This window comes from Lonchura striata, chromosome 23 (assembly GCF_046129695.1).
Source record: "Lonchura striata isolate bLonStr1 chromosome 23, bLonStr1.mat, whole genome shotgun sequence".
NCBI classification, from domain to species: Eukaryota; Metazoa; Chordata; class Aves; order Passeriformes; family Estrildidae; genus Lonchura; species Lonchura striata.
The window spans coordinates 2,151,438-2,167,017 of NC_134625.1; positions in this window are offsets into that span (position 1 = coordinate 2,151,438).

The following is a 15,580-nucleotide window of genomic DNA, read 5'->3' on the forward strand; positions in this document are numbered from 1 at the left end:
GGCGCGTGATGGTTTTCCCAACAGCCTTTCCCTTTCTGTCAAGTTTTAAGAATTCTTTACAAATCCATTTCCCACAGGGGGGAAGTGAGGTGTGGGAGGGGACACTTGTGACAAGCCACACTTGCTGTCACCAAACAGTGCCATGAAAGCCCTGCTGAGGGAGGAGCCTCCAGGAGAGATTTCATCCCACATCCTCGCAGCTCCCAGGAAGGAAATCGGGGTAAATAAATCAGTAAATAAAGCTGGTAATTCATTAGGAACCACAATCCAGGGAGTGTCACAGATGGTGACACCACAGTTCAGATGGGAGCCTCCAAAGTGAGGAAACGAGAGGTTAAAGGCATTTCCTTGGTTTTGTGAGCTGCCTCAGACAGGGCTCTTATCTTAATTGCTACAGCCCCAGCCTTTCTCTGCACGCCTCCGACAACAAGCACAGCTCTTTGTCCTCTCCAGTTATTAAAGACTCCGCTCTGGATCCCAAGGATAACAGGCAGGCTCACCGAGGAGGCAGCTCTCGAGGCAAAGCCCAAAAATCTCCTTTTTTCCACCTTCTCAGGGCACAGGAGATGTCCCAGAATCGCAGAATATACTGGGCTGGATGGGACCCACCGGGATGGAGTCCTGCTCCCAGCCCTGCACAGGGCACCCAGGAGTCACCACATTGTCCAGATCTCTGGAATTCTGTCAGGCTTGGGGCTGTGACCACTTCCCTGGGATTAAATCCTTCTGACAGTATTTGAACAAGTTGCTTTTGTCCTCTGGAGCAGAGGACGGGATCCCATCCTATCCCCACCCTATCCCCAGCCTGTGTGATGAGGAAGAAATCCAAAAGCCAGGCAGTTTCCCATCCCAGATGGGAATGTGTCCCGGCCATCTGGAAGCAGGTGGCTGTGAGCAGGGAGCATATGAAGCTCCCTAAAGCTTTGTGTGAAATATCTTTATTTATTTCAGCTTTTTTTTTTTTTAATCTCCCTGGGGAGGTAAAAGCTGCACACCACCAGTGTCATAGTGGGAGATACCCAGGAGCTGGTGGCAGTCCTGGAGAGAGGATGGACGAGGGATGGTGGCAGCTCTGGAGAGAGGATGGAGGAGGGATGGTGGCAGTCATGGTGAGAGGATGGACGAGGGATGGTCCCTTCCATCAGGATATGAGGACAGGGGATCAGCCCTTCCATCAGGGCTGGGTATGGATGTTGTTCACCTTAATTTAATGCTCATTCTTAACTGCCTTGTAGTGTGCCCATCTCCTGCAGGAGGCACAGACAAGTCCCCCTGGACAGATCATTCCCCACCCAATAATTGAATTTCCAGCACTTTCTCCACCAACGTAATTTTTTTTCCCCAAAGCTTTCCATGCCTCCAAGAATAAAATATGTATTTATTTCTATATATATTTCTATATTTATTTCTTCTATATTTACGTTTATTCTTTATCTATTTCCAGGGGGGTTGCTGACAATTTGGGACCCCAAATCTGCTGATGAAGGTGGTGTTTCCCCACCAAAGGGCATTTTACAGCCGCTTTGGGAGGACAAGTGTATCCCTGTATGTGGGGAGATGGAAAGGGAATTTCTTCCCCAGGTTTGGTGACACCCAGGAGCTGCTGTGGCTCAGACAGCACAAGGGGAAGATGCTGAGGAGGATGGTGGGGCTTTGCTTCTGCAGCATCCAGATCCCGCAGGATCCCTCACAAGCAGCCAATGAACCCAGGGAGATCAGGACATACCCAGGGATAATAAAAAAAAAATCCATGTGGGATTAAAATAAAAATAAAAATAAAAATAAAAATAAAAATAAAAATAATAAAATAAAGCAAAGTAAATTTAAATTAAAATCTAAAATAAAATAAAATTTTAAAAAATTATTAAAATAAAATAAAATAAAATAAAGTAAAATAAAATAAAATAAAATAAAATAAAATAAAATAAAATAATTTCTATTAGTCAGGATCTGAGCATGGGACATCCAGTGGAGAAATCTGTAGGGGATGTGGAATGGGGAATGCCATTGGCAGCATTTACCAGAACTACATCCCAAAATATTCCCATTACTCCGCAGTGTGCCTCGTCAGCACCATGGAACACAGTCCCTGTTGATTCCTTCAGACTCCAGCAGATCCATAATGGGAAACAAACTGCGTGTGACACCCAGGATGGATGATGGCAATGGGCAATGGTGATCCTGGTCCTGGTCAGGAATTCCATAAATTCCATAAATCCCATAAATAGCGAGGAGTCAATGCTCCGGGAGAGTTCCTTTGGAGCTGGCCAAGACTGACAGCTGTCAGTGGAGCTGACATCTCTGGGATGAGGATGGAGAGAGGCAGCCCATGGATGTTGCACGTCTGAGGGAGGCAAAATCTCTGTAAGGAGCGGGCAGCCCTGGAGCAGCCTGGGAAAGGAAGCAATTCCCTATGGATATTTATATTCCAGGAGGTCTGCAAGTCTTCTAAATTCTGCCAGAAGGAGAAAAAAACCCACTAAACTTAAGAACTCGCTACAAATGGGGCATGTCAGAGTTATTCCAGGAGCAGTCTGGCTCTTCCCTACACATTTCTATTTTTGGTGGCACAAACAGTGGCTCGGTTGTCTGGGAGGTCAGGAGTGATCCATGGTTTTAAGAAGCCCGTACATATCTCCAGCTCCTTTGGTGGGTGGTTTTCATTCCCCACCTCCTCCTTTGCAGCTCCTCTTTCCAAGCTCGTTCCTGCCAAAGCCACCAACTCTGCTTTTCAATAAAAGCCAGGACTCCTGAGTGACTCCTGGATCAGGGGATTTAGGGCAAACCCCACCAGTTTTTACATTTCTTTGACCCTGAGCACCAGCAGTGCCTCAGCTCGGGGCTTTTCCCATCTGAAGGTGATTACAGGGAAAACTGGAGAGCTGGAAATGAGCCCTGAGACAGGCTGGGCTGAGCTTTTCACAGGAGCAAGAGGGAAAGCGGCCATGGATTGTTATTGTGCACATCCTGGAGTCCCAGAAAGTGCTGCTGAGTGAAGCTGTGCACAGGGAGTCACCCGGGAGCCTGTTCCTGCATCCAGACAGGAATATATGGACTGTGAGATGTTCCCAGCTGGAAAAGCACCACTTTAGCTTTATCTCCACAAATCCCTGGCATTGCTGCAGGGTTTGGGGTGTCCCCTTCAATCCTCTCACTTCCATGGGATGCTATTCCACTGCTCCTGCCTCCTTGACCATCATCACCTTTTCAGGGAAACGGATTTGGGGTCATCTTGCAGTGATGCTCTTAATGCTTATACAGCAACATTTGCAACTCCAGCTCTCTCCAAAAAATATCCATAACACCAATTTAAGATTTCCTCCTCCTTCCCATAAGTGCTGTGGCTCTCAGCAGGTGTCAGCCTCACAATTTCTTCTGGAGAGGAGGATTTTTTGGCAGTTTCTGGATGTTGTGAACATGATTATGTCTCATTTTGGATAAAACCCCTTTTTTGGCCATGGCAGCCCCTCTCCCTGCATAGCTATGGGAATATTTGGGAATATTTGCACTCATCACAGCACAACTGTTTGAATTCATGTAGAGGCCGAGGTTTTCCAGGGAAGTTTGATTTCAATTAGTGGCCAAGATTGCTCTTTCTCATCTGCTGCCTCTGTAATCCTCCCCTTCAATTAAAATGGAGTTTCTGCAATGGGAAATGAGAAAAATTACCAACAATTCCATGGAACGGCAGCCTGTGCTTGAGCCCAAGTTGCTGCACGTCCCTTTGGGAAGAGAACTGGGATATGAGTGGGTTCACTGATCCCTTTTCCTTTCACCTCCCCACACCTTTGGCTCCAAACACACAATGCTCAATTGAGTTATCCCAACTCTTCTCCCCTTTCCAGCGGGGTGGGTCTCTCCTGAGCTTTTGAACCAGAACAAATTTCCTCTTTTCCAAGCACGATGTCCCTGGGGTGAATCTCTGCAGCAAATTAGGAATGAACATCTGTAGAGGCGTGTTATCTGCCACGCCAATCACTGCCCATCGTGTCTCCCCTGAAGGATCCCTGTGGTGTGTTTAATAAAACATCCAAAAGGGGCTCAAATTTCCTTGCTCCTATGAAGAACTCATTGCTGCAGCTCCTGGGAAGTGTTGATCCATTGAGGGAAAAGCCTGAGCCCACGGAGATGCCGGCAGCTCTGTGGTGTTGAGGGGCTCCTGTCCCAGCACATCTCTAAAAATGGACACTGGGCATGCAAGGAAGAAACTAAGGCAGGGAAGTAGGTGCAGACAGAGAATTTGGGGTGAAAAACTCAGGGAAAGGAGCTTCCCTCTTTGCAGCCTCATGTTGGTGCACATTGACTTTAAATATTCCCCAGTTCCAGCGGCGGGAGCACCAACTCTCCCAACTCTTGGGTGACTCCAGCAGGCAATTTCCATATTTGCTCAAATATACATCCAAAAATGCAGCTTCAATTGTGTATTTGACTGTAGAAATTGCAGCTCCTGCTGTGCTGCTTGGTGAAATAAATCAGCCAGTGCTGGGACAGAATCCCAACGCTCCCCTCCGGCTTGGAGCAGCCGAGGGAAGGATTTATCTCCAGACCCAAAGTTGTTCCCAGGAGAGCAGCACGAGCAATTCTGCATAACAAACATTCCTGGGCTGTGGGATACAGGGGGAAACACCTCTCCCTGCTCCTTCCTGACAGACTCTCTGAGAGAGGCTGAGGAGCAGGATTTCCACCTGAGTTTGTGGTGCTGATGGAGAAACCAAAGTGCTCAGGTCCAAAGGCTGGTGTGGTACCAGGACCACCAGGAACCTGAAATGGAGGGAAGATCCATAGGAAAGTTTGTTTTCAATTTGTTTTTCTTACGGAGCTTTATTGCCCAGCTGGGGCTTGCAGGTTCAGTATCACTACATCCAAATTTTGGTGGGGGAAACTGAGGCACGGGAAGGAAATATCCTGAGCTGAACCCACCAGGATCATCCACTCCAACCCCTTGTCCTGTGCAGACACCCCTAAATTCCAGCCTGGGCATCCCTGGCAGCGCTGTCCAAACTCTCTTGGAACTCTGGCAGCCTTGGGGCCATGCCCATTCCCTGGGGAGCCTGGGCAGTGCCAGCACCTCTGGGGGAAGAACCTTTCCTTAAACCCAGCCTAAGTCTCCCCTGGATGTGGATAAGCCTCCAGGAGGTGCTGCACAGAGCTCATCCCGCCCCAGTTTGGGGGTTTTATCATCCCTTTCAGCTCTTTAAATCACTTCCTATGGCAGCACTGCCTTTGGATGGGCTGGAGCTGCCCTGAGCCCCAGCCCTGAAGCTGCAGCTCCCAAAGGACACAGTAACCCTGGATGCTTTACAAAAAGACCCTGAACTCTGAAATCCCCCTCTCCTGAAATGAAGGGGAATCAAAATTGAAGGGAAATCTGAAATGAAGAAGATTCACAGGAAATCTTTTCTTCCATTTGTTCCAATTCAGGAGTTTTATTTCAGGGCTGGGTTTGCTCCACCTTTTGCAGGGAAAACTGAGGCTCAGGAAGGGAATGGCCCACAGCAAACTCAGGGTGACTTTGGATGTGCATTGATGCCTTGGGAAGGCTGCCCTAGAACAGAGACTGGATGGAGCAAAAGAATAAAGCAGGGATTTATTCAAAGGATGCACCTTGGGCAGCACCAGAGCCCAGCCAGGGCTGCACCCAAGATGAACCAAAATGGTCCCAAAATGAACCCAAGATGACCCAAAATGGTCCCAAAATGTACAACCACTCACAGGGTCTCTCCCTGGGATCAGTTCTGCTCCATTGGCACCTTGGAGTTCATTGTCCCATTCCAGCTTCAGCCCAGGCAGTCCCATCCTGCTTGTTTTTCTCTCTCCAGCCCACGGTGTTTGTGCTCCTGGGCTGAGATTTGGATCATTTGTCCTTGGTCCCAGCTGGAGCAGGAATTGTTTTGTGTCCCTGCTCTGTGCAGAGAGCTCACCATCCCATAATATGAAGCTCAGAACTACACACTAAAGCATCACAGAATCTGAAAAATAGAAAAGCTGAACCTGAGGCATCAGGATGAGCATCCAGGAGGTGATTGCAGGAGCTGTAATCCCTCCCCTTTTGCCCACCTGGTAATTGTCCATCTGGCCTCATCATCCCTTTCAGCTCTTTAAAGTCTTCTCATCCCCCTCTTTAAAGCACTTTATCCCTGGATGGGATGAAGCCACCCTGAGATACACCCTGGTGTCTGGCAGCTCCCAAAGGATACAGAAATCCCTGGGAGCCCCACAAAAAACCACTGGGCTCTTTGAAATCCCCCTCTGCCATCCTGGGATCGAGCAGCCAGCTGGCAAGTTGGGAGGAGAGCTGTGGTTAATAGTAATTAGAGATGTTAATAATTGAACAGATGATGAACCAGGGCGTGGGGAGATTAAAGCAGAGATTTGCCGAGGGGGTTTAGATGCATGAGTCCAATTAAAAAGAACAAGAGGAATTAGACAAAATTGAGGCTGAGTTCCCAAATCCCTTAAGCCTTGGCAGGAGATGGGGATGGAATGAGCTTTATCCATTCTCTGCTCCATCCCAGTGCTGGACTGGGCCCGTGGCAGTTCCATCGTGGCCATCGTGGTGCTGAGCCAAGGGCCAGCAGGAGGGGCAGAGCTCAGCAGCACCACAGACCAGCAGGACAGGCCATGATTCCAAATATTCCCATGGATTTGGGGGATGTCCTCAGCTCCAGGGATGCTCATTGTCTCAGTGGAAGGAGCAGAGCTCAGCAGCATCACAGAGCAGCAGGATGGGCCATGATTCCCAACATTCCCATGGATTTTGGGACATTCCCAGCTCCAGGTGTGTTCACTGTCTCAGCGGAAAGGGCAGAGCTCAGCAGCACCACAGAACAGCAGGACGGGTCATGATTCCCAAAGTTTCCATGGATTTGGGGCATGTTCCCAGCTCCAGGGGTGTTCATTGTCTCAGTGAAGCAGGCAGAGCTCAGCAGTGACACAGACCAGAAGGATGGGCCATGATTCCCAGTGTTCCCATGGATTTAGGGGAAGTTTCTAGCTCCAGGGGCATACATTGTCTCAGTGGAAGAGGCAGAGCTCAGCAGCAGGATGGGCCATGATTCCCAGTGTTCCCATGGATTTGAGGGACATTCCCAGCTCCAGGTCTGTTCATTGTCTCAGTGGAACAGGCAGAGCTCAGCAGCACCAGCAGGATGGGCCATGATTCCCAACATTCCCATGGATTTGGGGGATGTTCCCAGTTCCAGGGGTGTTCATGGTCTCAGTGGAACAGGCAGAGCTCAGCAGTGACACAGACCAGAAGGATGGGCCATCATTCCCAGTGTTCCCATGGATTTTGGGGAAGTTTCTAGCTCCAGGGGCATACATTGTCTCAGTGGAAGAGGCAGAGCTCAGCAGCAGGATGGGCCATGATTCCCAGTGTTCCCATGGATTTGAGGGACATTCCCAGCTCCAGGTCTGTTCATTGTCTCAGTGGAACAGGCAGAGCTCAGCAGCACCAGCAGGATGGGCCATGATTCCCAACATTCCCATGGATTTGGGGGATGTTCCCAGTTCCAGGGGTGTTCATGGTCTCAGTGGAACAGGCAGAGCTCAGCAGTGACACAGACCAGAAGGATGGGCCATCATTCCCAGTGTTCCCATGGATTTTGGGGAAGTTTCTAGCTCCAGGGGCATACATTGTCTCAGTGGAAGAGGCAGAGCTCAGCAGCAGGATGGGCCATGATTCCCAGTGTTCCCATGGATTTGAGGGACATTCCCAGCTCCAGGTCTGTTCATTGTCTCAGTGGAACAGGCAGAGCTCAGCAGCACCAGCAGGATGGGCCATGATTCCCAACATTCCCATGGATTTGAGGGACATTCCCAGCTCCAGGTCTGTTCATTGTCTCAGTGGAACAGGCAGAGCTCAGCAACACCACAGCCCAGCAGGATGGGCCATGATTCCCAGTGTTCCCATGGATTTGGGGACATTCCAGCTCCAGGGGTGCTCGCTGTCTCAGCACGTGCAGCCAGCAGAGTCACCTGCTGCTCCTGCCAAGAGCAGCTCTCTAAAACCACCCTGGGCATCTCCACAGCCCTTCTTCCAAGCAGCCCTTATCTTCCCAGAGCTGCTTCCTCAGGCGTTGCAAATACCACGATCCCTTTCTTCCTAAAGACTCCACAGGGGAAACTGGGCATTTAATTTCCAAACAAACCCCTCGTTTTTTTGTATCTTTTTTCCCTGCTGCTCCCCAAGTGGTTGTAATAATAATAATAATTAATCATAAGCAGAGCTGACTCCTCTGAATGGGACAATAGTGGCACTGGTTGGCAGCTCTATCGTCCTTCCCAGACAGCGACTCATTAATCCTGGAACAGCAGGAGTTGTTTTTAACACCCCAGTTATCATGAACAGGGCAACATCCTTGGGATCACTCTTGTCCATCTGACCCAAAAAAAAGTGATGGTCTGGGTTTGGAGGTGGTGGGAGATGCTTGGAGCACCCCACGGGACTAGCATGGATTGGATATATTTAAAATAAAATAAATTAACACAACCCCCAGACTGGAAAAGAGAGGGGAACAGGAGGCTTTGAGCACAAGACCCCGAATTTTTAGGGAGGGCCTTCCCACCATGAAGCTGCTCCTTTAAAAATTAATAGTTTATTCCACTTTTTCCCCTCTAACTGACTGGTTCAGGATTTATTTTTCCTCTCTCAAGTAGAACAATGGGAGGGTTTTGAAGCTGGCAATGCAATAATGCCAGAATCTTCACTTTCCCCATTATGATTCCTCATTAGAAAGTTATTTCCCCACAATTTGAAATATAAATGATGCCTTTGATGTCTGCCTCTTTAAAATGGCTCTTTCTAATTTCCTTCTTTTATTTTTTTTTTTTGCCCAAAAAGATGCTTTTCCCCCCCCTTTTTTCCCTCCCCAACCCCCAGCACCACTTAACTCACCCCCAGTGCTCCGATGCGCCGCTGTAAACACGGCTTGGGCAGAATAAATAAACTGCCTCGAATTGCAAGATTTTGCTTTGAACAAATGGGATAATTGGGGCAGCTGGAAAAAAAAAAAAAGGGAAAAAAGAAAAAAGAAACAGCCTTGGATGCGATTTCTTTTATTATATCATTTAAAGGAGAGGGAAATAAAGGCTGAGCCTTCCTTCTTGGGAGCGTGGAGCACTGAGAGGTGTGAGCCCAGCTGGGCGGGCGGTGCTGCCACGAGTTGTGTCCCCAGCAGCATCTCCAGCTCCCTCTGCCCTTCCCTTTCCACTTTTCCTGCTGGGCCGGGACAGGGGCTGCCATGTGCTGGTGGAGGCTCCAGATAAGGCCCTGCCAATTTAGCTGGGAGTTAATTAAAGCCGGTGCTCCTCACACTGGGGCAGCGCCAGCTCCTGCTGTCACTGCCTGGGCTGCAGATCTCCCCCTTTCCTTGGGCACGGTTGGAGGGCAGGGGACAGAGGGAAGGAGGGGTGTGGATATCCAGGGAAAGCTTTTTCCCACCATCATCCCTGGGTGGGTGAGCATCCCACATCCCAGAAAGATTTCCCTGGCAAAGCCGGTGTCTGCCCACCAGTGCCAGGCTCTGCCTGCCTGATGCCGGTGATAAAACCCCGATGCTGGGATTTAATTAAAAATGATTCTTTCCTTGGCATGGCAGGGTCCCAGCCTCTGCTTCCAGATGGATCCAGGGGAGCAGGTTCAGTGGGGCGTGGGATCTCCGGAACGGCGGCTCAGGGAGGGTGGGACACAGGGGGAGCACATCAGGGAGAGGAGAAGTGATGCCAGCCCAGGCTGGCAGCATCCTCAGGGTTCTGGGAGATGGGACACGCTTCCTGAGCAGCAGGACCGGGCTGGTGCCAAGGCAGAGAAGTCAAGGGAAAAGCCACTGTATTATTTTTTATTTCCTTGGTTTAACCTTTCCCTCTCCAGATGCTCTGGCTGTATTTCCAGAGGGGAAGTGTCCCATCGGTGCTGAGCATCCCAGGAAAGCAGGGGAAGCTTGGGGCCGTCCCAGCTGCACAGTCCTGCCCTGGATATATCCAAGGGATGCTGGCAGGAAGCAGATCCCTGAAAAATTATCAAGCTCGTGTATTCCTCTACCTTGCAGTATCCCAAAAATCACAGCTGGTTGGGATTCCAAGTGTGCCTACCATGGAAAGAGAGAAAGTCCTAGAAAAACAGGCTGGTAAAAGGGACCTGGAAGCAGAGAATAACTCTGGAAACACCTAAAAACTCATGGGAAATCCCAAATAAATGCATGAAAACCCCCAAATAAACTCATGGAAACCCTCAGATCCAGAGCAATGTTGTCCCATTAATGCAAATCTGGCACAACTGACAAGGACTGAGCAAGCCCCCAAGTCACTGGGTGGTGATGAACATCCAGGATAACTTCCCTGGCTTCGTGGCCCATGGATACCTGGAACAAGCTGCAAATTAAGATGGGAATAGACAGACCTGCATTTCACATCTACATCAGCCTTGTTTTTACCAGCCCTGCGAGCTGGACGATGATTATTTTATAAAAATAGGATATTAAAGAGAGAATCGGGCTCAGATGAAAAATTCAAGAGCGACTCCGATTTAAGTTTTCATCTCCCAGCGATGTCCAGAGGATGGATGTCTGCAGGAAAAGGACAAACTGCACATTAAAGAGAGAGCCTGATGATAAAAACCTTCACTTAAAATATACATTTCTGCCCCACGTTATTAATAACATGCGAGATTAATATTTTAAATGGGATGAATTTTAAAAAATGTCATTTCCAAGCCACATTGGAAGTTTTTTGCTGAGATTAGGGAATGAGAGGAGGACCCCTCCCTGTATTCATTGCAAGAGTGTGATGTATATTTTATAGATGTTAAATATAAATATCATATTCCATCCCCTCCTCATCTTCTCTACATTTTCCTGTGTTTGTTTGCATTTTGGAGCCAACACTGACATGGCTATTTCACATGAAGCTGAGGGATTTGGGGTGGGAAAGTCAAAAGGACCCTTTCTGCCTGGAAAAATTCCACCTCCAATGGATTTTCCACTTCCAAAGGGCACAGGAGCAGCTCGGAGCCAGGTCCTCGTGTGCTGGAGCAGGAGGGAGCAGTCCATAACTCACTGCCGGGCCCGGGATGCATAATTTATCCCCAGCAATTCCCATCAATTGGTTATTAAAAGTGCCCTCCCTGGATTAAGCATGAACAAGGGAAGAGATAAATCTCGTTCCCAAGGTAACTAACTCCCAGTTATGCTCCGCAGGGAAAACTTTGCTTAGTTTGCCCATTTTGCAGTCAAAAAGGCGCATTTTGGTGCAAAGCAGGGCAGCATTCCTATTTTTAACTTCCATGAAGGTCCCTTATCCTCGTGGGCTCTCCAATGACCATGGGAGTGTGGAAATAATCATATCTTCAAAAATAAAGTGGAGCTGGATCCGTTGGCATCCAGAGCATCGTTTTTGTGGAGCTCAAAGAGTCATTTCCCTGGATGGCCTCTGGATGAGGCACAAAGAGCATCCTGGCATCACTGAGCCAAACAAAATGGAAATAATTAGGGAGAAAAGATAATTTCCTGGAGCAAAGCACCCTCCAAGCTGCCATTGCCTCCCTGCTAAATGCTGAGGATTGGAACTCAGGGTCTCATTGAGATAACGACCGTGAGCTGCTGGGGAGCCTCGCTGGGGCAGGAGGGAAGATCTGGGAGGCTGAAACTGGCAAATATTCCCCTCTGGAAGCTGCAGTCCTGGGAGGTGGCTTTGACGAGGATAAGGTGCCCTGAACAGCTGGGATGGAAATGGGGGAGTTGAATCCCCTCCCTCCCATCTCTGGGTGATTTTGTGCCAGAAGTTTGGGCTTTTTATCCATCCTGATGTGGCTGTTCAGACAAGATCCACCTTGTCTTGCCCAGGAATGCTCCTCATCCTGTAAGGTCCAGGTGTGCTGGTGCTCTTGGCTGTTTTTGGAGGGGGAAGTGCCACAGGGACATTCTTCTTTCTCTCAGGATTTTTCATAGAGCAGCACAGAGGGAAGAAAGAGAAAACAATTTCTATTTCTGCTCCTTGTTTTTCCCATGTGGAATGTGTGTGGAGAATTGTTTCCCTGGGGTGATGCTTGGTTGGGTTCTGGTGAGGATTGTTTGAGCCTGGTGGCCAATCCAACCCACCTGGGGCTGGACTCTCAGAGAGGGGCACTAGTTCTGAGGAGTTAGATATTATAGTTAGAAAAAGTAGTCTGTGGTTTTAGTATCTCCTTTAAATAGTATATTAATGTATTATAGTATAGTTATAATAAAGAAATCATTCAGCCTTCTGAACTGGAGTCAGGCATCCTCATTTCTTCCCACCAGGTTCTCCCGCATTTACAATAAGGAAGTGGAGGGAAGAGGTCAAATCAACTCCCCTTTATTTAGAGCAATAAATAAAAAGCCATAAATGTGCACACTAAATAATAAATACAGCTAAAAAGCCCAGAACAGCTGATCTTGCTGCATCCCAACTCCACCGTTTCCTCATGGAAAGCCACATCCAACAGCCCCAGGCATAAAAGCTTTAGGTTTCCTCATCATTGCCTGTCTGGTCTTTATTTCCTTGCAAGATTATGGAAAGTTCTTCCTATTTTCAGGCATTCCATCTTATTTTCAATCATTTTACTCAGCAAACTTTCTCCTTCTATTTCCTCGTGGTCAGTAACATGCCCCAGGTACCAGCAGGACCTGAAGCTCTCCACATCCCCCACTGCTTTCCTTCTCCTTGTTGGCATCATGTGAAAATTGAGAAAAACTTGTCCTCATGCTGGTATCATAATAATGATCCCTCTGCAAAAAAAAAAAAAAAAAAAAAAAAAAAAAAAAAAAAGTTTAAAAAGATGAAGAAAGGGCAATAAAACTGATAAAATGAGAGTGCTGGGTGCACACAGGTTCAAACAGGGAAAGAATAATTTATTCCTTTCTTTCCCCTGGGAGAAGTTATTTGGACATAGAGGAAGAGGAGTGGCTCCGGACACATAAAAGCCTAAGTGGGGATGTTTGAATAATTCAGGCAGAGGAATGATTAAAAAGCAAGAGGTTGGCCAAAGCGGGGACCAGCTCAGGAGGAGGCAGGTCCGGCATGCCCAGGCAGAGGCAATCTGGGCTGGGCTGAACCCCTGGGGACCTGCCCAGCTCGGGGGGCTCTCCTGCATCAATAGATGGCACTCAAGAACTGCTCCTTCCTGCTGTGGGATGGTGGAGAGGTGATGGATCAACTGGGGAAGGACTCTGGGATGGATCAACTGGGGAAGGACTCTGGGATGGATCAACTGGGGAAGGACTCTGGGAGCTCTGATGGCCGCCCAGCCCTTCTCACCTGGCTTGGGAAGGCAAAGCCACGAGCTCGGGGTGTTCCAGGTTCCCAGGCATGACAAGGACTGTTTCAATGAGAGCAAAACCTGCTCAAGGCTTCCCAAGGACACGCGTGCTGGCATCGGGACAGTGCCACATTCCCATCTCCCGTGCTCCCGGTGCAAGGGCAAAGACAACAGGGACAGAGGGAGGGCAAAACCCCTCCAACCTCCTCCACCAAATTGCTTTTATTTAACAGCCTCGGTCAGCCTCAAGTAGGTCACAAGGCTGTGTGTGTATCTTCAGAATAAAGTCTTTAATCGGCTGATGGATATGAAAAAATAAATTACAGTGGCAAAATGTAATAAACGTTAAAGGGAAAATGATGAGAGTAATATAAGTACATTGATTTAACTAGGATGATATAGAGGAATTGTCTGCTTTATAGGTCTTTAGATGTCTATTAGCAGCTCTGTATTAAGGAATAGGGCTGTTCTCTTGATATACTTAAGAGCTGTCAGTAATTCCTATTTCACACTCCACTGCTTCAATTCAGAGAGCTCCGTGCAGCCCCAGCGACCCCATCCCGGGCTCGCTGGAGGGTGACCGCCTGCCGAAGGCTTCCTTTGCCGGCTCGGGATTATTCCGAGCCCGAGGAGCAGCTCTGCGGGGCTGCTTGTCTGAACGACGCCTTCCCCGAGCCCGGCTTGGCCTGGGGGAAACAAACCCCAAAGCTTCACTCTGCAGGACCCAAGGTGTATTTTCCCTGTGTTTAGGATCATACCTGCATTTCATTTTCATTTTTTACATCTGCCTCCATGTGCTTATTTTCACCCGAGGGGTGGGAAATACATCCTGCTTTTCCTGTTGACCGTTTGAGTGTTTCAGCTCAGCTCCCAAGCCAGCCTTAACGAAAATGCAGAAATATTTTCCCAAAGCAGAGATGGAGACAGGGAGTTGGGAGCAAATTGAAATTTTCAAAGGGGAAAAGGTGAAAGGGTGGGAGCACAGAGAGCTTTGCAGACACCCAACACAACCTGGATAGGAAAAAGCAGAAGCTTTGGGAATGTTTCATCTTCATCCTGCCTGAAAGAAGGCAAAGCCAAGCCTTTTACAAAATCATAGCAAAAAAATGTGCAATTAATGCTTTTTCTCCAGGGTCAGTAGCTGTAGGTGCCATGTTGTTCCTACCAGCCTTGGGATGCTTGTGGTGGGATGTGTTTCCACGATGTCCTAGGGAGAAAACCCCATGTTGGGATAGAGCCCATTCCAGCTGGAAACAAAGGGTTCAACACTCTGAGGGTGGAGCAGGAGGGATAAGACAGAGTTCAACTCCAAAATCCAAATAAAACTCTGAATAAAAAAGAGATAGGATGGGTTTGATCCCAGATTGCCTTTCCTGCTTCTTAGCAGGAGAGGAAGTATTTTGGAAAGTATCAGAAACATGATAGAAAGTTGTTTTCCTTGATATTTCATAACATTTTCCCCTGCAGTGTTTTGGCCGCTTTCTCTTTCCTTTTTTTTTTATGGCTTACAAGTAAAAGAGTTTTTTATTGAAAATCTGTTTTTCAAGAACAAGAAAATCAATAAAAATATATCAGTTTATTCCTTTGTTAAAGAACCAAGAAAGGTCCCCCTGTGTAAAAAAGAAACCCAAAATGTCTTGTTTGGGTTGGAAAGGGAACTTTAAATGCCTCATTACGAGAGAGGAATCCTGCACTTAACACCGGGGTTTTGCATAAGAGTTTGTAAAAATCCCGGTGCCATCGTGAGCGATTCCTAAACCAAATCAAAGAGGGCAGAGATCATTGAAGAACTGGTTTGCAATGATTGATTTAGGCAATTCCAGCCCTAACCGAATTCCTGAGGCCTCAATAATCTCTTTAGCATCGTCAGGTCGGGCTGTGCACGCCGCCCTTGATCCGATGCCGTTGCCTTCCTTCCCTTTATGAGCAGCCCAAAGCCAGGGCTGAGGTGGAATTCATCTGGCACTTCCCTCTGAGCCGCCTGCCCTGGAAGTGCGGCTGTTTCACCTTTGGGAAGGACTCCAGAGAGCCGGCAGTGCTCTGCATCCCGGCTGGATCCTTGGGAGCCCTTACAGGGATGCAGAGCTGCGCTTTGGCTCTGTAAATCAGCAGCTTTTAACCCCCCTGAGCACAAACACAGAGAATTTTCCCCATCCCTCAGTCCAAGCCAGGACGCTGAAGGACAAAGGTGACTTGTGTATTTTTAATTTATTAATCTCAGCTGCTGTTCACTTTGCCTTCACAGGCATTTTCACATCTATTTTCTTTTTTTTTTTTTCCTTTTTTTTTTTCCCCTGGCCATAT